General features: G+C 43.1%; 1 long non-coding RNA gene across 1 annotated transcript in view; it reads left to right on the forward strand.

Annotated features, from left to right (window-relative positions):
* The first annotated feature begins 4,943 nt into the window (after positions 1-4,943).
* LOC145400117 (uncharacterized) overlaps positions 4,944-20,699 on the forward strand; it is a 32,547-nt gene continuing 16,791 nt past the window's right edge. Inside the window, exons 1-2 of the long non-coding RNA XR_013897400.1 lie at positions 4,944-5,249; positions 5,428-5,784. This is a non-coding gene — a long non-coding RNA (uncharacterized LOC145400117). The remainder of the gene's footprint in view (positions 5,250-5,427; positions 5,785-20,699) is intronic.

Below are 20,699 nucleotides of genomic sequence, written 5' to 3' on the forward strand. Positions count from 1 at the left end.
ACTCACTCACTCAACTGCTCACTCACTCACACACTTGCTAACTCACTCGCTAACTCACTCACTTGCTAACTCACTCGCTAACTCACTCAATTGCTTATTCACTCACTCACTCAACTGCTCACTCACTCACTCACTCACTCACAACCTGTTCCTGTTCCCACCTGGCTCTTTGCTCTGTATTTCCCAGTCCTCTTTAATGGAGAATACTTATCCACTTTTATTTATTTATTACGTAAGATCATCGTAAATTACATAACAGATACACTGCCTAGAATATGATCCTAGTCACGAAGAAGTACTCTGGAAACAAAAGAGATAAAATATTGTCTCTTTCTGCCGCTGAGCTACGTGCATTATACTTAACATGGACGAAAATCAGGGCCAATTTAGAGTAAAAACAATATATGATGCTAGTATCAAAGAAGTGCTATGGAAAGGATATAGAGCCATAGCATTGATTTATTCTGCCACTCAGCTCTACGAAATTCACCTCTAAAGGATCAAAATCTGGACCAAGTTTATTTAAAAAGACTATAGAAAAGTCAAAAAGGTGTTAGTTGTCAAAAATTAACACACTAACACGTAAGGAAGCTGCTCTGTTTCCGATAAAAGTATATTAAATTTTCTAGTTTCTTATTATGCGCTTTGTGGACTCTCTCTCTCTCTCTCTCTCTCTCTCTCTCTCTCTCTCTCTCTCTCTCTCTCTCTCTCTCAACCTCATCTCTGGTTACACTTCCTGCCACTCACTAACACATCACTCTCACCGTCACTCACACTCACCCACCTGTGTTGAGGTTAAACTTAGCCAACTCTCTCTCTCTCTCTCTCTCTCTCTCTCTCTCTCTCTCTCTCTCTTCTCATCCCGCCACAGTCCACCCCACTTCTCTCTCACCCACCCTTTCTCTAACTTTTTTCACTCCTCTCCTGCCTCACCCTCACCCTACCTCACTAAACCCAGTCTCACTCTCATCCTCAATCATCCTACCTCACCCTTCTCCTCCCACCCTGCCTCATCCTCACCCTACCTCACTACAGAATAATCCTGTCTCACTCTCACTCTACGTCACCCTCACCCTGCCTCACCCTCATCCTACCTCACCCTCATCCTGCCTAATTCTCATCCTCACACTCTGTCTCAACCTCACTTTCCCTCACTACCATCCTGCCTCCCCCTTATCCTGCCTCACCCTCACTCTATCTCAATTTCATTCTCCTTCACCCTCACCCTGCATCACTCTCATCCTTCCTTTTTCCCATCCTATTAGCTAAGTGACCATCGCCAAGGCACTTAATACAGCTCTCTCTCTCTCTCTCTCTCTCTCTCTCTCTCTCTCTCTCTCTCTCTCTCTCTCTCTCTCTCTCTCTTTCAAACCCACAACCAACACCCTCTCATCCCAACACTCTATCCACTCCACCATCTCCCCTACACAAACAACTTAAAAAAAAAAAAGTAGATTCTAGCCTCATTCTGTATGCACCCTGACACTGTAAAATCGATAACAAAAGTCCTGTTACCTTGAGCACCCTCTCTCTCTCTCTCTCTCTCTCTCTCTCTCTGGATATTAGTCTTGCGCATCCGAAGCACACGACGCTGCTAAGATCTGTGGTTAAGTCAAAACGTGTCCGTTGCTGAGGATATTTGATGCTGAAAGTCAAGTCCAAAGGGAAAGAAGAGGTGAAATTTTTTATTGTACGCTTGGCGCCACTCCCGCGTGACCCACCCAGCACTACGAAATTTTGACCCGGTTTGATATGGAAACTCACAACGAGGAGAAAGGAGCCAAATTCGTCAAGCAATGGCCGGCAGGAGACAGAGGCAGAAGAGAGGCGCAGACTCAGACCAATACCTCTCAACTTCTTCGACAACATTTATAGTGAAGGGTGGGTCATGGAATCCGTGTCAAGATCAGTGGCGCATATTTACCTAAGGGCAACTCAATTTCTGACCTTTTTATGTATGCTTTCCATCTACGTCTCTTATGTAAATGTGAGGAGACCAAGGATTATTTTACTTTCATATCTTCTGCCTTTATTTTTAACCTATTTTGCGAAGTTGGCGGTGAGGGACAAAAGCGAGCGAGGATCAACGCAAATGAATGCACATAAACTCCCTTACTCACTCGCTGGCAAATATACTGGCACACGAAGTAGGTACACACACGTTCATTAGCTTAATGGTATACACGTTGATAGTCATGTGCACACGAATATATGCGACACGTTTTTGCTTGTCTACACACACGCACGCACACACACACACACACACACACACACACACACACACACACACACACACACACACACACACCATTTCTGATCACACACACAAACACACACAACCTTAATCCTTTAATCACTCACTTCCCCCTCCTCTCTCTCTCTCTCTCTCTCTCTCTCTCTCTCTCTCTCTGGAGGCTGTGAGAGATGGAGATAACACGATAAAGCTTCCTCGCTTCTCCCTGTCTCTTCCAATGCATCTCATTTTATCTTTCTCATCCTCGCCCATAACCAGGATTCGTTTAGAAAGACCAACACGTTACCACAGCACCACCGTGGCTCCCATCCCAACCCTATTTCCCAGCAATACATGGGCTGGGAAACACTATATGTTATTACGTTCATGCTTCCCTGTGCTGTAATTCGAAAAGAGAAACATTTTTGATTGCTGTAAACATTATTAACATTTTACTCTCTTCTTATGTTCTTGTTGACCAGTGCTCTGTTTGGAAAGGAGGAATATTAATTTTTCGACATCATAATCATTCGTTTTGTTTTTCGGTGCTCTCAGTTGAAAAGAAAAATACTATAAACATTTTGTGTACTGTAGATGTGACTTCCGGTGTTACTTCCGGTGTTCTAATACGAAAAGAAAAATACCTGGGTCACTGAATATATTACTTACCTGATTTTATTTCCCGGCGCCGTAATTCGAAAGGAGATATATTTAGGGCATTGTGTGTGTGTGTTTTTTTTTTTAATGCAAATAAGAAGGAACCAAAGGCTGGGAGCCCGCAAACAATTCCTTCAAAAAAAAAAAAAAAAAAGTGAGCCAAATTCAAGATCTGTTCAATTCGAGATGCCTGGACACACTGCATTTGTCCTATTCCGTTTCATGTTGCATCTATGTTCTGCAGGTTTGTGGAAGCTGCTAGCCTGCCTGTCTCTCTCTCCGTGTCTCTAGGGAGGGAAGTGCAGTGGGGCGTGAGATGGGTAGTGACGGGTGTGGTAAGGCAAGTTGGTGGAGGCATTCGGTGTGGCCTGCTGACTGACGTGTGTGGTGATTCGTGTGGTGGGGTGACATAGTGAGTGAAATGACATGGGAAGATGATATGGGGGGATGGCATGCTGTGCTGCTGCGGTGAAGTGACATGGTAGGTTGACATGGACGGAGAGAGGTGACGGAGCAATGACAAGGTGAGGTACAGTCAGCAAATAAAATATCGCACACCTGGAGTACGATGAATCTGAAAATGAATGAGTTTTGTAAGACACACATTAATCTATTAACCTAAAGCCTTAAAGAGAGAGAGAGAGAGAGAGAGAGAGAGAGAGAGAGAGAGAGAACGCCCTGAATGTGAACTTTTGTACGATTTCGAGTTCCAATAATTACCAAGGATCATTTCCGTATTTACGTTCACAGGGTACTCCATATATCACACTGTTTCGTCCATGTTTCAGAATGATACATGGGGTTTCTTCCTTGGAGATTTATTTTTGAATATGACTGATTAGTATCCTTTTGTACGTTATTTATGCAGAGTATGGCGATATATTGGAAGGATTTATTTAACACGGAAGAGAACAGTTAAGTGTAATAAGCCAAATAAATCGCTTTGGAAATGGTGTTAGGGAGCTTCCTCAATACCGGCCAAGGTGAGCTGGCATGGTAAGGTAGAGTATGACGTCTTTTTCTTTGTTTGTTTGTTTGTTTTTGCAGGTAACAGAGGGTTAAGTTCACCTTCGCTTTTATCCTGACTTGCATTTGTATTTACTGTAAGGCAGCTCTAACTAAAATAACTAAATAAATAAATAAATACATAAATAAACCCAAATGAATTGAAAGAATCAGAAACCATTTAGCCACAAGAACAGGATTACTAGAGGTTTGTTTATAGCGTCACATTAAGGTTACTGGGTATGTCGTAGCAGCTGTTCCTAAGCGATTTACTCTGCATATTACACCTCAACAACCTCCTGTATATTACTGATGAAACCTATATCGATAATAAAGCAAGATTATAACAGTCAAAAGGATGATAAGGTGAAATACAGAAAATAAATCGCTAGGGAGGAGGTTTTACGAAGCCTCCTGTGGCACCCAGAATAAGAAACATTAATTCAAAACCACGAATCAAAAGGGTCGTGTAAGTGAAAAAAAAATAAGAAGAAAAAATAAATCAAAATATGTCTGACCCAACTGGACTTTGATTAAAATTTCTCGACTTTAAATTGACTCCATCTTGACTTTCTTCACTCGCTCGAAAAAACTCTTCGGTCTAAAGTCAAAACGAGGTCCAAAGCCAACAATTTTGACTTTAACCACTTCCTCCGAGGACATATTATATACAGTATTTATGCTTGCTATTACCTGATGATTTGGTTAATTTTTTTTTTTTCTGTGCCTTCTCGACCTCTTCCATATAGCATTCAATAATATCTTTACTAGGGGACTCTTACTAAACTGGGAGAGAGAGAGAGAGAGAGAGAGAGATGTCACCGGATTCAAGGGCTTTCGCGTGACATGACATATTAAAGTGACACACTGAGGTGAGTGGGGTGACGTGAGATGCTGGTGAGGTAATGTTACAAGTGTGAAGTGAGGAGGGGAGGGGTGAGGGGGGGTGGGAGAGAGGGGGCTGGCTGGCAGGCGGGTTAGTCAGGGTATGGAGAGGGGCAGGAATAGTGTGTGAGAACCGCACTCTAACACACTCACACTACGCGCACTCAAACACACTCACACTCTAACCGCACTCTAACACACTCACACTACGCACCCTAACACACTCACACTCTAACACTTAACACAACCTAAAATACCTAGGATGGACACTGGGAGAACCGCACCCTAACACACTCACAGACACGCACCCAATTCAGCATTTCTTATATTTTCGAATACGGAGATGGGGAAGATTGGTGTGTGAGGACCGCACCCTAACACACTCATGCTGCAAACTTAACCTTACACCTTGACACACTCACCTTCCTCAACACTTTTTACATTACCAGGTGTACCATAAAGAGGGACAGTACGTGTATGAAAGAACCGCACTCTAATATACTCACAAAATCACACCTAAACACACTCTAACACACTCACAATCACCTAACACACACACACACACACACACACACACACACACACACACATCCACAATCTCAACACACTCACCTCAATATGCCTAAACACTTCTTATATATCGTTAGTTTCCAGTGATTAAAATGAATAATTAACATCAAACAGACATTTATGTACATAGTGCTGAAATGAAAAATGCCACAGCATATTAAAACCTGGAAAAAAAAAAAAAGTGAAAGAACGGAAAAATTCTATTGCCACATTGCAGTGAAGCAAATCAACAATTTTTTTTAACCAACGGAAGCCGGAGTGCCAAAGGGAAGTGAAGGAATTTAATAAGAGGCAAAGATGATGGAAAAAGTTTTAAAAAGCCTAAATCCTTCGCGAATATGAAAAGAAGGCAATCTGTAGCGTAGAGTGGCGGGCTGGGATGGCAAAGGACTCTACGCTGCCTGCCTTCACGTCCACACAAATTTACGTTCACGGTGAGTATAAGCGTAGACTGGTATTTTCTTGATGTGTGTGTGTGTGTGTGTGTGTGTGTGTGTGTGTGTGTGTGTGTGTGTGTGTGTGTGTGTGTGTGTGTGTGTGTGTGTGTGTGTTTGCTGATTTCCTCCCCTGAATTACTGGTTTCCACAAACATTGCTGATTTTTTTCCCTAGAACTTTTGTGTTTACTTATTTTTACTTATTTTCCCGATTTTTTTTTTCTGTATGTGTATTTTTTTTCTCTTAATTTTCGTGTTCGCTGATCCATTTTTTCCCCTCCCGAATTTTCGTGTAACCTGGTTCTTTGGCTTTCGTGAGTTTTTGTTCCCTGATTTTTATTCCTGAACTTTCGTACCCCTAATTCTTTGCTTCCCTGATTTTTCCCCGCTCTTGTGTCCCTTATTTTTTCCCTTATTTTTGTTTCCCTGCTTTTTTCCCTATTTTTGTCTCTGATTTTTCCCCAATTTTTGTTCCCCTGATTTTTCCCCAATTTTTGTTTCCCTGATTTTTTTCCCTATTTTTGTTTCCCTGATTTTTTCCTATTTTTGTTTTCCTGAAATTCTGTATACGCTTATTTTTTTCCGAATTTTTGTGTTCTCTGATTTTTTTTGAGGCCAGATTACTGTGTCCATAGATCCTTTGTTTTCCATTACCATTCTTGCCATCTAAAAATTATTATTATATATGGATTTAGATATATATATATATTTTTTCCTACAGCTAGCTATCTGCAACCAAAGACTCGTTTATTTTTCTAGGGCCATTCTGCTTATCTAGAAATTATTATATTTTACACAGAATGGGTAAAAGACTAAAAAATTAAAGACTTTAGTCCTGACAGCTGAAAGAAATCGTCTGGAAGTAGCAAGATTAAAATAAAATACAAGATAGATTGGTCAACAGATAGATTGATAGATACAGTATACAAATAGACAGATAGATAGATAGCTAGTTACGTCATTTAATTCAAGGGGTTAACAAGGAGGCATTTAAAAGATACATGATGACGACGTAAAAAATAAAAAAACTGGGTGAGCGAAAGTGAGTGAAGAAGCGATGCCTTGCCTGAGGACGTTAATTAGCAAGGCGAAGGAGGGCAGGGTGGGAGGGGGGGGGGAATCTCAAGGGGCAAGGTCAACAGGGCAGGAAGGGTGAAGGGCAGGGGCAGAGGAGAGACAGGAAGGGCAGGGGTGTGGAGCTAGGGGCAAATGCAGTGGGGGTGAGGGCAAGAGAATTGAGGAGGAGGACAGGAGGGCCAGAAGGAGCAATAGGAGCGATAGTGAGGGAGCAAATGGGTGTAAGGGGCAGGGGGGCAGAAAAAGGGGGCAAGAGGAGTGGGATGAGAAGCAGGGGGGCAAGGGACGACACAGGAGTGGGTGTGTGGGGCAGGAGCTGGGTGTGGGGGTGGAGAAGGAAGGGGAAGAGGAATGGGAGTGAGGGAGGGACAGGCGCAGGATAACACAGAGAGGGGGGAAGGAGTGGGGTGAGGGGTAGAGGTGAGGGAGGGGCGGGAGCAGGGAAGTAGAGAGGGACAAGAGGAGTGTGGGGGGGGATAGGGGGAATAGGGGGGAGTCTCGAGGGACCGGATCATTGTCTGGCTTTCTGGCCGGGCTCCTGTCATCACGTTCTTGCAAGAGAGGACATCATCATCATCATCATTTATCATCATCATTATTATTATTATTATTATTATTATTATTATTATTATTGCTATTATTATCACAGTTATCATCATCATCATCATCAACCTACTTTTCTCACCACCAGAGAAGGGGATGAGGTAGGCTCCAGAAACAATATAAGATGCAATCATAAAAATCAGAAATTATTACACACATCTTTCCCACAAGAGGAAGATGGCCTAGAACTGACGCCTATCAACTACACATGGATCAGTAAGGCAAAGAATCAATTTATCTTAAGTTCCAATCTTCTCCCACACTACACGCAACCGTCGAATTTACACGGCAGGTCCCTATTTGATTTCTACGTATGGATAACCTGGGGGTAAATAAGATTTGCTTTTTCACATATGGATAAATCCCTTGAAGTCTTGGGTCCACCTTACACGCAAAATATTCTACTTTTTTTCTGTTTTAAGAGGAGGGGTAATCTCTTGGAGCGGCCCTGTCCCCTTGCCACTCACTAACATTATTCAGCAAAAGTTAGACGACTGATACAGCTGTCAGTCCCACACGAAATCAAATGTTTAAGTGGATAGAGTTCGATTAAATATCCTGCAGTTACGATAATAAGGTCAGAAAAATCAAAATCATTAACAAACTTCCCGCAAAATAATTATAAATACTAAAAACTGTGCACCTATCTGGGTATCCTGCCTGTCAACTGCTGCCTAAATCCCTTAAAAAAATAAAATAAAAGGTTATCGTGTTCTAGCTTATTTATTCACATCAATCTCAGTTGTGGATCCTTGTCATAAATTCTGGGTGATAAGTATGGTACAATGTTTATACAGATAGACAGATACAGACAGACAGCCAGATTAGACATATATAATATTGCCACTGACTGCATAAGTATCGAAAGAAACATACCAGTTACAGCACTAAACTGGAAAGGAAGAGGTGCTGTAAGACTTTAAGAGCTGACGAGAAACTAGACACACATAGAAGACCTGGCTCTTACCCTTAATTGCTGGCGATGGCCGAGATATACAGCAGTGAAGGAGAGCTCTGTCCTGTCACCCTAACAGCTCTCTCTCCCTCTCTCTCTCTCTCTCTCTCTCTCTCTCTCTCACACACACACACACACACACACACAGGATAGACGACCGGATTTTTGCATTTAGAGTCAATGGTGTGATTATCCATGCTTTTCCACCGCGTCTCCTTTACCCTCAGTGCATCACCTGTACTTTCCTCTCAATTCTTTCCTTCCCAACGTATCATATCAGTAAGTCATTCCTGGCCAGACACACACATCAAATCTTTCTCAGCTGTGGAAGGTTAGCCATAAAACTGCAGTGGGAAATGTCAGGGATGAAATATGGGTAAATTTTTGAGCCTGCGTGTAAGTGTAGCGTGAATCTAAGATGATAAAGTGTTGTACTGAAAGGGAGAAAAGTCCATTCCACTCTCTCTTTACAGCCTTTCTATTCTCTCTCTCTCTCTCTCTCTCTCTCTCTCTCTCTCTCTCTCTCTCTCTCTCTCTCTCTCTCTCTCTCACGCCTCGCTAGTGAATAAAATAAACACGTGTGCATAATCTCCCGAAGAAACTGTTAAAAATGAGTGAAAAACGACTTGTCACCCTAAATTTATGATGCAGATAAAACAAGAGAAGCAAGAACACCAAGGGTAAACACACACACACACACACACACACACACACACACACACACACACACACACACACACACACACACACACACACGCCAACAGAATGGTGTGATTAATGAGACTTGGCAACCAGATTTCCTTCATTTTTTCACGGAGAAACAACGTACTAGGAAAAACAAAGTTCGCCAAATATATACTTCACCTCTCTCGAGTCTCATTTACCTATGCTGGATACCGGTAATATTTCGAAGATGAGAGAGGTTTGGTCTCTCTCTCTCTCTCTCTCTCTCTCTCTAACTGTGAAACAGACGAAGTGGAATAGCAGGTGAATAATTGTCCCGGATTTTATAATGTACCTGAGCTTAGAAATAATACCTGGAATTCACTGTCACATACACACATTCTCCCTCTTGCACCCTCCCTTCTCCTCCCCCTCCTCTTCCCCTTCTCTTCCCCCTTCTCCTCATCCCCCCTCTTCCCTACTCTCCCCGTGCCTCGAGAATGCAAGGTCGCTGCCACATGAGTCAACCACTTCAATACGATGGCACAGTAAATGAATTTATTCTTTCTACCTTCAGACGATTTTTATTTAACTCTGAGGATACTTTTACACCTGAAGGGGTTAACTAAAGCCTCCATTAACCCTCCAGCACGAGAGATCAACCCTATGTTAAATAAGTTTGTCTCGAGATAGGAAGAAGGAAATCTAGAGAATGCGCCCTGGCAAAGGGGGTTGAATGCTGCAAGTCCCTTATGTAAAGAATCTAATATAACGTAGTGTCTCTTGTAACAAGCAAAAGCCTTCACCCTATGATCCTTCTAAGGTATCTGTATAAACACAAAGACGTATAAACACATGCTAGAATAAATGTAAATATTAAAATTAGAACAACCAAAGGCAAAAAAATACACGCTAGGGTAAACACTCAATTACTATACAGTTTATTTACACCGGGGTTAGATAAGTGGCCATTAGAGAACACACGTCCTATCAGCAGACTCTCTCTCTCTCTCTCTCTCTCTCTCTCTCTAAATGTTGTCAAAAAAATGTAGGCAAAGGGAATACAAGGATCAACCAGGAGTACAAAGGCCGAACAAGGATTCTTTTATAATTTTACAGTGAGACAGGGGATCAAACTGATGGGACTCTCTCTCTCTCTCTCTCTCTCTCTCTTTCTCTCTCTCTCTCTCTCTCTCTCTCTCTCTCTCTCTCTCTCTCTCTCTCTGGCTACGTCTCTCTCTCTCTCTCTCCCTCTCTCTCTCTGGCTACGTCCATATCATTTCCTTAACTTTATATAACATCACTGGTCATGAAAGTACTTAGAACCAGGGCGTCTGATTTTCCTTTCTTTTTTACCTGTGAAGCAAACACCTGTGATGAGCTAGGCCAGTTTAAGCCACAGTGAAATTAGAATGTTAATGGTTTGTGCACGTGACTTAATGACAAGGTTTCAGTGTTTTGTTTAAGGTGTGTGTTGGGGGGAAGAGGGGTTAATGTGTATGTGTTTGTGTGGGAGGATAATGTGTGTGTGGGGCGGGGGATGAGGGATTACTGTGTGTGTGTGTGTGTGTGTGTGTGTGTGTGTGTGTGTGTGTGTGTGTGTGTGTGTGTGTGTGTGTGTGTGTGTGTGTGTGTGTGTGTGTGTGATGAGTAGTGACAGTGTGGAGGAGGCAGGAAATAGTTTATTGATTACCGTTGGCACGTCTGTCCACTCTGTCTCACATCCACCTCCTTTACTTCAGCATCTCAAAATATCAAGAATACTGTATCTCATTTCTTTAGTATTTCTGGTCTTCCAAAAATACCACCATGTGCAAAATAAACAGATAGACAGATAGACAGACAGACAAGTACACAGACAGATAGATACGGCAGTCTGGGTAATGCTTCATTTTTTTTTTTATTCTTTTCACTGCTGTCCTCAGGAATTTATAGAAGAAAAACCCAATTAAGATTCCATTTCTACTTATGAAGCATCGCAAGTTCCCTCTTTGCCCCAGATTTCAGTACCAGTTGTAAGGAAGAGGTTGTTAAATTCTGAACCCATATGAACTAATCTCAAAGACATACAATATCGGAATCATGTCAGACATTACAATCATCACTGACTTCTTACAACTCAGTCACAGGTCAAGTGTAATCAGATACGATGCCTGATTTCAGTGATAACAATGGAGACTAGCTGCTGCCTCATAACTAAGGCTTGTCAAATTTCATGCGTTACTATAAAAAAAATATCTCATAACTAACGCATACCAAATTACATGCGTTACTATCTCATAACCAAGGCTTATCAAATTACACGCGTTACTAGCTCATAACTAACGCTTATCACATTACATGTGTTACTATCTCATTACGAACGTTTACAAATATGCGTTACCCTCTTAAAACTATTATCGAGTATCACGCCGTCGCTACATCCAGGTTTATGTATGCCAGTGTGCTCGTATATCTAACCCCTCTAGTGTGAAATCGCTCGAAAGGTAAATAGAATAGTTTGTAGACTGGAAAGACTTGAGTGAAAATTACGTTGAATGAATGGGATGATGATGATGATGATGAGAAAGGAGGTTTGGATGATGATGATGATGATGATGATGATGATGATGATGATGATGATGATGATGATGATGATGATGATGATGATGGTGGTGATGATGATGATGATGATGATGATGATGATACAGACAGACAGACAAACAGATAAACAGACAAATAGTTAGAGAGCAGAGAAACAATGAGCAAATAGACATCAGACCCAATAATTCGTAAAACTGTCAACACGACTACACTGCCACTAACCCAACCAGGCCACACCAGCATTCCACTCAGGGCCCAAACTAACCCAATCCCAGCCAAAGTTCCCCCCTAAGCTGTGTATACTGTCCGCTGTGTACATTTGGGGTCTACGCTGTGTATCTCACGAGGACACAGCGCCCTCAGTGGGTGCCTGGATGGAGGGTTGGGTTCTTGACACAGGAAGCTTCGTGGCACCTCTTCCTTAGTGATTTATTCTGGACATGACATCTTAATGCCCTTTTGTTTATGCATGTTATTGATGCAAACTGTCCATTAAAAAAAAAGAAGACATCAACAGCATACAAAAGTAAATACACGTGCAATATGGAAAATAAATCGCTAAGGAAAAGGCACTACGACTATACTCTTTAACTTGGCCTAAAATTTTGCTCATCTCTATCTTTAATACTGAGTCGCACCAATAGATTAACACTCGCATATGATGCTAGTCACGAAGAGGAGCTATGGATGAGATGCAGACTCGCAGCATTATCATTTTCTGCCACTGAGCTTTTTTTTATGTAAGGAAGAAGGACCCAATGGCCAAAAGTCCGCAAATTGTTCCTTCCAAGAAAAACACAAAGTAACAGCCAAATTCAAGACCTACGTGAAATAAGCTACAAAAGGACAAAAATCTGGGCCAAGTTAAGGTGAAAAGGACTATAATACTACACCATAACAATGCTTTTATAAATTACTGGTACAGACTGTGTCGATATTAAAGATATAAATAAACTTGTCGAGAGAAAGTAAGCTGCAGGATAGAAAACAAATCGCTAAGGACGAGGCACCAAGCAGTCTCTTATGCCAACTAGAAAAACAACACTGACATTCACAAAGAAACTACAAATCGCCTCCCTGTTCAAACCAAGATTCCACTTATAAATAGTAGTTGTTGCAGCTCCAGGTTCATCTGAAACGTGAACCCGGTGAACTGCAGACTGAGGCTCCCCTTCTCCGGCTGTCTATCCTTCTCCTTTTGGGGGTTGGGACGGAGTTGAGGGATATTTGTGTAACTGGCCAGATAAATAAGTCTGTTACTGTCTGTTCTCCTTCATATCAGTGCCACTACGTGAAGGTGTCCCTCTCCTCGCCGCAATAAAAAGAACAAGAAATCTAGAACAACAGAACAAATCCTCTCCATTCCCTCACTGCCAAAATATATCTTAGTTACGAAAAGGAATTGATCGTAACTTCGTGAATCCAGGCTCAGCAGTGGTGACAAGGGTGTGGGGTGGCAGTGTGTGGGTAACTTAACAATGAAGGGGAGTGAGAGGGATCAAAGACAGGTGTGACGGCCAGGTAAAGCTCCACAAGTACACGTGAGGCTGACTGTGTGTGTGTGTGTGTGTGTGTGTGTGTGTGTGTGTGTGTGTGTGTGTGTGTGTGTGTGTGTGTGTGTGTGTGTGTGTGTGTGTGTGTGTGTGTGTGTGTGTGTGTGTGTGTGTGTGTGTGTGTGTGTGTGTGTGTGTAAAAATATAAGCTGTACGTTAATAAAAATCTGTCAAATTGTTTACATGATTAAACATATGCGTGCTTGGAAGTGTGTGCGTGCGTCCTTGCGTGCGCCCTTGAGAAACCTTGTGCAGAAGAAAATCAGAGTGCAGGTGTGCTTGTGCAAATTATGCATATATTCGTGCCACGTGTGTGTGTGTGTGTGTGTGTGTGTGTGTGTGTGTGTGTGTGTGTGTGTGTGTGTGTGTGTGTGTGTGTGTGTGTGTGTGTGTGTGTGTGTTTTTCTCAATAAGCATCTCTCAGTAAAGGCACGTTTTAGAACTGAAGCGCATATAATCACCATCATCATCATCATAATCTTAGCACTTTTCCCCACTAAATTCCCTCTTTCCCCTTAATATATTAGATGATGATGATGATGATGATGATGATGACTGATTGGTTTTATATTTTATATATATATATATATATATATATATATATATATATATATACACACACACACAAACACAAAGAGAGAGAGAGAGAGAGAGAGAGAAATAGCCTGGGAGAAGGAGAGAATCAACCCGAGAGAATAAAAGAAAATCAGCCCAAAATAAAGTGAGAATATCAGCCACTGAGAGAGAGTCCTCGGGAAGAAGTCAAAGACAAACTCCTCCAATAATCAACGCCAATAATCACAAATCAAATATGCACGCAAATTCCACGCTCCAGGACCCAGCTCTAATTACCAGCCATCACAAGCGAGCTAAATGAATGACGGCGAGAGGCTTCACACTGACAACCCAGGCGAGAAAGGAGGGGGGGGAGGAGGAGGAGGAGGAGGGGATTAGGGGTGGGAGACAGGGGTGATGGGAAAGGGGTAGGGGGTTCCTGGGAGGGTGTGGAGGGGTGGAGCGGGGCGGAGATCCAAGCCTAATCACCATATTCATGAAGTGTGCCAATTAATTCATCCTCCTCCGTCTCCTTCTCCTGCGGGCGGGCTATTTCTGGAGGTGGTCTTGGCTCTGAAGGAGAGGCGGTGGGGAAGGGCTTTTGTCTTGCCCTCTCCTTCTTCCTTCTCATGCATTCTGGGTCCCAACTGGCGCATTGAGAACCTGCGAATCTGATTATACTCCCCTGAATGCACATACTGTTAATCTGTTTGCATGTCATCTTTGCACCGTTCTTATCTTCTCATGCACTTACTGTTTATCTGTTTGCATGTCATCTTTGCACCGTTCTTATCTTCTCATGCACTTACTGTTAATCTGTTTGCATATCATCTTTGCACCGTTCTTATGCACTTACTGTTAATCTGTTTGCATATATCAGCATCTCTATTACCTTCTCCTGATTGCATTTATTGTCAACCTGTTTGCATATCACCCTTTGCATTACCTTCTCATAACTACACCGACTGTTCAGCTGTTTGTATGTTATCTTGGCATTATCCTGACTACACATTCGGAATTGTTAATCAGTCCGCGTACCAAATTAGCTCCTATACTGTTACTAATGAGCTTTAATTAGTTCTCATGCCACCTACCCACCTACACTACTCGTATTTTCCCATGACTCTACCCTGCTGTAATTTGTTTTCATTCTGTCTTAGCTTCACCACCCTCTCAGCTAATGCCATCATCACCATACGCTCATATCATCATCGTTATGCCCTTATTACACCATCGTCACCACCACACCGCTCACAAGCCGTCTCCATCACTACCACCATCACCATTACCTCACCATTACCAGTGTAATCATCACCAACACCCCACATAGAATCACCTCAACCACCACCACAACACAAGCATCACGGTCACCTCCACATCACACTCACTACCACAGAATCATCACAACACAATCACCAACACACCATACTTCCCACCACACACACACACACACACACACACACACACACACACACACATCACCACCACCACCACCACCACCACCACCACGCAATCACCACCACACAGCTCTCACAACCTCATTATCACCACCAACATCACCACACCAAACTCACAAGCACAGAAGCACCACACCACCACCACTACGCAACAACCACTACCACACTGCACCACAGGCATCATCATAACTAGCTAAAATCCCTCCTCATCATCACCACCACATCACAGAAGTTGGTGTCTCGTTCCAGCTCGCCCGGTTGTAGCAAGAACTTAAAATGACGTCAAGAGATTTACCGCCTTTACCTCAGGATTTTTTTTTCTTTTTATGAACGGGTTAGATTCGGCCTTCAAAAACACTTTCACTAACAGACGCCCTTGCAACGCTGAATAAAATCGTCTGGTGTTAGGAGGTAGGTTGGTAGGAAGGTTAGGTTAGAAAGTAGGTTGGTAGGAAGTTAGGAAGCAGGTTGGTAGGAAGAATAAGTTAGAAAGTAGATCACAGGACTGAAGGGGTGAGGAAGTTAACTGTTTCGTGTGCCGTAGTAAATAATTGCTTCAGCGTGGCCAGTAATAAGAAGCAAACACACTAATACGGCCACTAAAAACAAACACAACCAAACAAACAACTAGGACAAATTAAGACAGCTGGGGGAGTCATGGAACGGGCGGTGGAATTCTTCATTTGTCTGGTTTGTCGGACATCCTGCCATTTATCCAGCCAGGCACACACCGCACATTTTCCACTGCCTCTCCACAGTTTTACTTTTTTTCTCTCTGCCTCTCAAAATTTTTCCCCAGTGTAGTTGTCCATTTTTGCCCGTGATGTTTGTCTGACAGAGCGCGGCCCGTGTTCCTGTTATATCGATACGGCTCCAGTCCCGGAACTTGCACCAGGACTTGGTTCTTACGGCACTGAAGTATGAAATTTTTAATCATCGATGGGCTGGAAAGGGTCGTCTTCACGTGGTGGTCCCGACATGACCTGGCGGCTTCACTGCCTGGTCATATAAACGTCCCTCAATTCCCCCCCTACCCCTTAAAAGGAGAATGGTGGACTCAGGAGAAGGGTACTTTCGGTCTATTGGGCTGGATTCACATTCAGATGAGCCTGGGGTTGCAACTACTACTACTACTACTACTACTATTACTACTACTACTACTACTACTACTATTACTACTACTACTACTACTACTATTACTACTACTACTACTACTCGACATACATACTTTCGCTCTTCATATCAGACATTTCACCTTCATCCAGTCGCCTGCATTTATGGGTTGTCTCTAACCCAAACTGCATACTCATCACCATAATACCCTTCACACACACACACACACACACACACACACACACACACACACACACACACACACACACACACACACACACTAATAACCAATCCCACATTACACCTTCCATTTATGAGACAAAACTGTAATTTTATTTTTTTTTTTTAATAATCCACGACAACAGCTTCCTTTGTTTTTGTTTTTTTTTTCCTCTACCATTCTTTTTAGTCTGTTCGTAAGTTCGGAAGAAAAAATCGGTAAACAACTTGTGAAATGATGATTCTAATGGCAAGACAAAACATGGTAAGGATGGGGGTATTGTGTGTGTGTGTGTGTGTGTGTGTGTGTGTGTGTGTGTGTGTGTGTGTGTGTGTGTGTGTGTGTGTGTGTGAGAGAGAGAGAGAGAGAGAGAGAATCCCTTCCCACTCTCCACACCTGAAGACTTACAAGCTTAACCAGGTGATATTGGAATTTCACTGCCATACCATTTGTTACCAAGCCAACACCACTGGTATTTTTGGTATTCTGATCAGGTATGTCAACGCACTGATGGTATGGAAAGTATGATAATAACTGTGGATGGTATTTCCTAGTTAAGCTGTAGAGTCAGAGCTTTTGTTAATGTTGTCCTGATTGGTAACATATGTAAAGGATCTCTCTCTCTCTCTCTCTCTCTCTCTCTCTCTCTCTCTCTCTCTCTCTCTCACACACACACACACACAAAGCACCTGGGCAAAATGAGTCGTAAACCAATCACATCGAAACCACCTCCCAAGAACATCTATTCACCTGTTACCATCCTCGATCTCCCTCGCCTCTCATCAGCCGTGCTCCATCCAGACCAAGGAGAGCACCTGAGAACATGACCAGGCTTTAAATGCTTGAACACCTACACGTGGGGCGCGTGTAAAACCTCCTGAACAAGGCCACACACCTGTCCCTAGACACCATCCCAGACTCATCCTCGTCTCCCACACTTCTTCAGGCTGACCTACGAAATGCCCTACTTACTCATTATCCATTCTTTCCAACCTATGTTCACCAACTACAGTAGGATCGCTGTATCAGAGGGAGCATCCAAGAAAGCATACCTCCACACTCTGGTGACCTGAATCTCGATAAAAATAATCTCATTGATCTTCCACAAAATGTGCCTACATGTTATGAAAACAACCTTGCTGTTACCACACCATTCCTGACTTACACAATCCTAAAATGTATTCAATATGGAAGGTGAGTATTAGTGCCCAAGTGGTGACATGTATAGATGTGATACGTAGAATTGCTTGGACTCAGGTAACACGCTATGAAACATTAAAAAAAAAAATCTCACCCATAAGCCAATATGCAAAGGGAACTCGTACAGTGAGTTCCAAACAGATAATGCAAGCGACTGTGACACCCTACTTCCTCACACTGACGCGTCCTTCAAGAGCTGAATACGGGACAAGATATACTAATGACACCGACTTCAGCAAATTAAAGTCATTAGCATTTGTTGCTGTAAATTAATGAGGCTGGTTATCAAAGAAGGAGAAGTAGGAATCAAGAGAGGCTACAAAATACTAGAGTTGTCCTGGTTAGTATTAACACTCTCAGGCTCCTATTACTCATCCGGGTGAATTAAACTGTCATGAGTTAGAGATATGGGAATAGTGCACTACGGTAGAGTTATTCGAACCACGAGAGGGTTAGCGTGCTGTTTTAAAGGCTGTATCGTGTAGGGTTTTCGTGGCAGTTTAACGACGCAGTTCTGTTGCTCTCACCTCTTCCATCCAATTACCTTGTGTGTGTGTGTGTGTGTGTGTGTGTGTGTGTGTGTGTGTGTGTGTGTGTGTGTGTGTGTGTGTGTGTGTGTGTGTGTGTGTGTGTGTGTGTGTAATTCACCGGGTCGGTCAGGATCACTTGATGGTCGTGATCGTCAGCTTTTACCCTCCCGGAAGGGAGCTGAGAGCTCATATGGTCCGATCTAAGGGTAAGGCTGTGACCTTCACACACGCATACACCCGTCCCTTTGCTCGAGGGGGACAGTAACCACCCACTTCGTCAGTGAAACTTTTCGCAACCTGAGCGAGGCGCGAACTCCCGTCCACCAGTTGGCAAGCGAGAACGTTACCACTGCAGCTGTGTGTGTGTGTGTGTGTGTGTGTGTGTGTGTGTGTGTGTGTGTGTGTGTGTGTGTGTGTGTGTGTGTGTGTGTGTGTGTGTGTGTGTGTGTGTGTGTGTGTGTGTGTGTGTGTGTGTGTGTGTGTATGTGTACTCTTGCACGATACTGTTAAGCATCCCTTTCTCTGATACAGACACCCCCGTAATTATAACTAACCCTCTATGCCTGGACGTCTTGCTCTCTCCTGACGAATTTATAGAGCTTAGGGGCTGAATTTTCGAAAAAGGGTGCTACAGCCTTAGTAAAATTCCTTCAAGACGAGAGGCATTTCCTAAGATGAATAAAATAGTCTGGGAGCAGCAAAAGAAAGCTAAACTGGACGACACCCTCGGAAAATCACCTGCTGTGGGGGGTGCTGATTCCGTGGTTCTGAGGGGCTGTGGATTTTAAGTAAGGGGAACGCGGTGTGTCGTGGTATTTTACTGTTTCCACGAACGGCACTCTCCCTCTCGGCATTCTCACATTTCACCTACTCTCTCTCTCTCTCTCTCTCTCTCTCTCTCTCTCTCTAATAAACCTAACGGAGAGAGATGAAGGAAGTATCGATCCCCACCACCACTACACCTCACACACACACACACACACACACACACACACACACGCACACCTAATTAGCTCCATCCTGGCTTCGGCGAACATACCATCAGAGCAGATTCATTATGAGATCTCCGGTTCCTGGTTCTCATTCACGCTAGCAACAGTCTCTTGGGGCAAATTATGGTCTCTCTCTCTCTCTCTCTCTCTCTCTCTCTCTCTCTCTCTCTCTCTCTCTGTCTCTCTCTCTCTGTCTCTCTCTCTCTCTCTCTCTCTCCTTTTTTTAATGCTGCTACACCTTTTCCCATTTTCTTTGGCCCTGATTTTTTTTTTGAGCTTTTTTAATGGAGGTCAATGGCAGAGACAATGCTACGGCTCTACACCCTTTCCATAGCACATCTTCGTGACTAGTATCAGGTCGGATTAAAAGCGCCATAGAACAGTTCTTTGGGTCATTTTAGGAAGCTTTCATTTACAGCCATGAGTAAATATTCGCCGATAATCCTCTGACAGGGAAAGCAGTCGAGGAGGAGGAGGAGAATAAAATCATAGTCTCATCTCAAAGTGACTGACGAACGTGAGTATAACCTAGCAGCTCCACCGCCCCGTCATATCGGTGCCACCACGTGAAGGCGTCCATAAACAACTGAATATAAAGCACTGTTCATAATGCAATATCATTCTCTTTAAGGCCTTCGGTTACAGTTAAATGAATGGGGAAAAACACAGGTAGAGAGAGAGAGAGAATATTCGTGTGTGTGTGTGTGTGTGTGTGTGTGTGTGTGTGTGTGTGTGTGTGTGTGTGTGTGTGTGTGTGTGTGTTTAACTATGAGTGTATGCGCACATAATCGTAGACACATGCAGAAAAGACTCAGGATATTTGTGTAAGTGCACCTGTGTATGTACGGATGTATGTAACATGTAGTTCAGCATGTGTTTATGTGAATGTATATATATGTGTGAGTTTATATGTGTTTGTGTGCATATTTATGTGTCAGTATACATGTATGCGTGTGTGTGGTTGAGTGTGTATGTGAAAGGGTACGTACATACATATATATATATATATATATATATATATATATATGTGTGTGTGTGTGTGTGTGTGTGTGTGTGTGTGTGTGTGTGTGTGTGTGTGTGTGTGTGTGTGAGAATATGTGTGTGGGTGAGTGAGTGAGTGAGTGAGTGAGTGAGTGGTGCGTGCGTGCGTGCGTGCGGGTCCATCAGTCAGTGGGACAGGTGGCTCGTGACGACCACCTGTCCTGCTGATTGATGGTCTCACACACACACACACACACACACACACACACACACACACACACAGACGCACACCATATACTCAGGCACCCCTTCCACACACATATACTACACTAACATCCACACGCAAACCACCTACACTCTATACCTCGACATTCACCTTGATCCCAGTCTACACTCTCTCTCTCTCTCTCTCTCTCTCTCTCTCTCTCTCT

The sequence above is a fragment of the Coenobita brevimanus genome, chromosome 51 (genome assembly GCF_032717465.1).
Source record: "Coenobita brevimanus isolate Jiangsu-jjx chromosome 51, ASM3271746v2, whole genome shotgun sequence".
Lineage (NCBI taxonomy): Eukaryota > Metazoa > Arthropoda > Malacostraca > Decapoda > Coenobitidae > Coenobita > Coenobita brevimanus.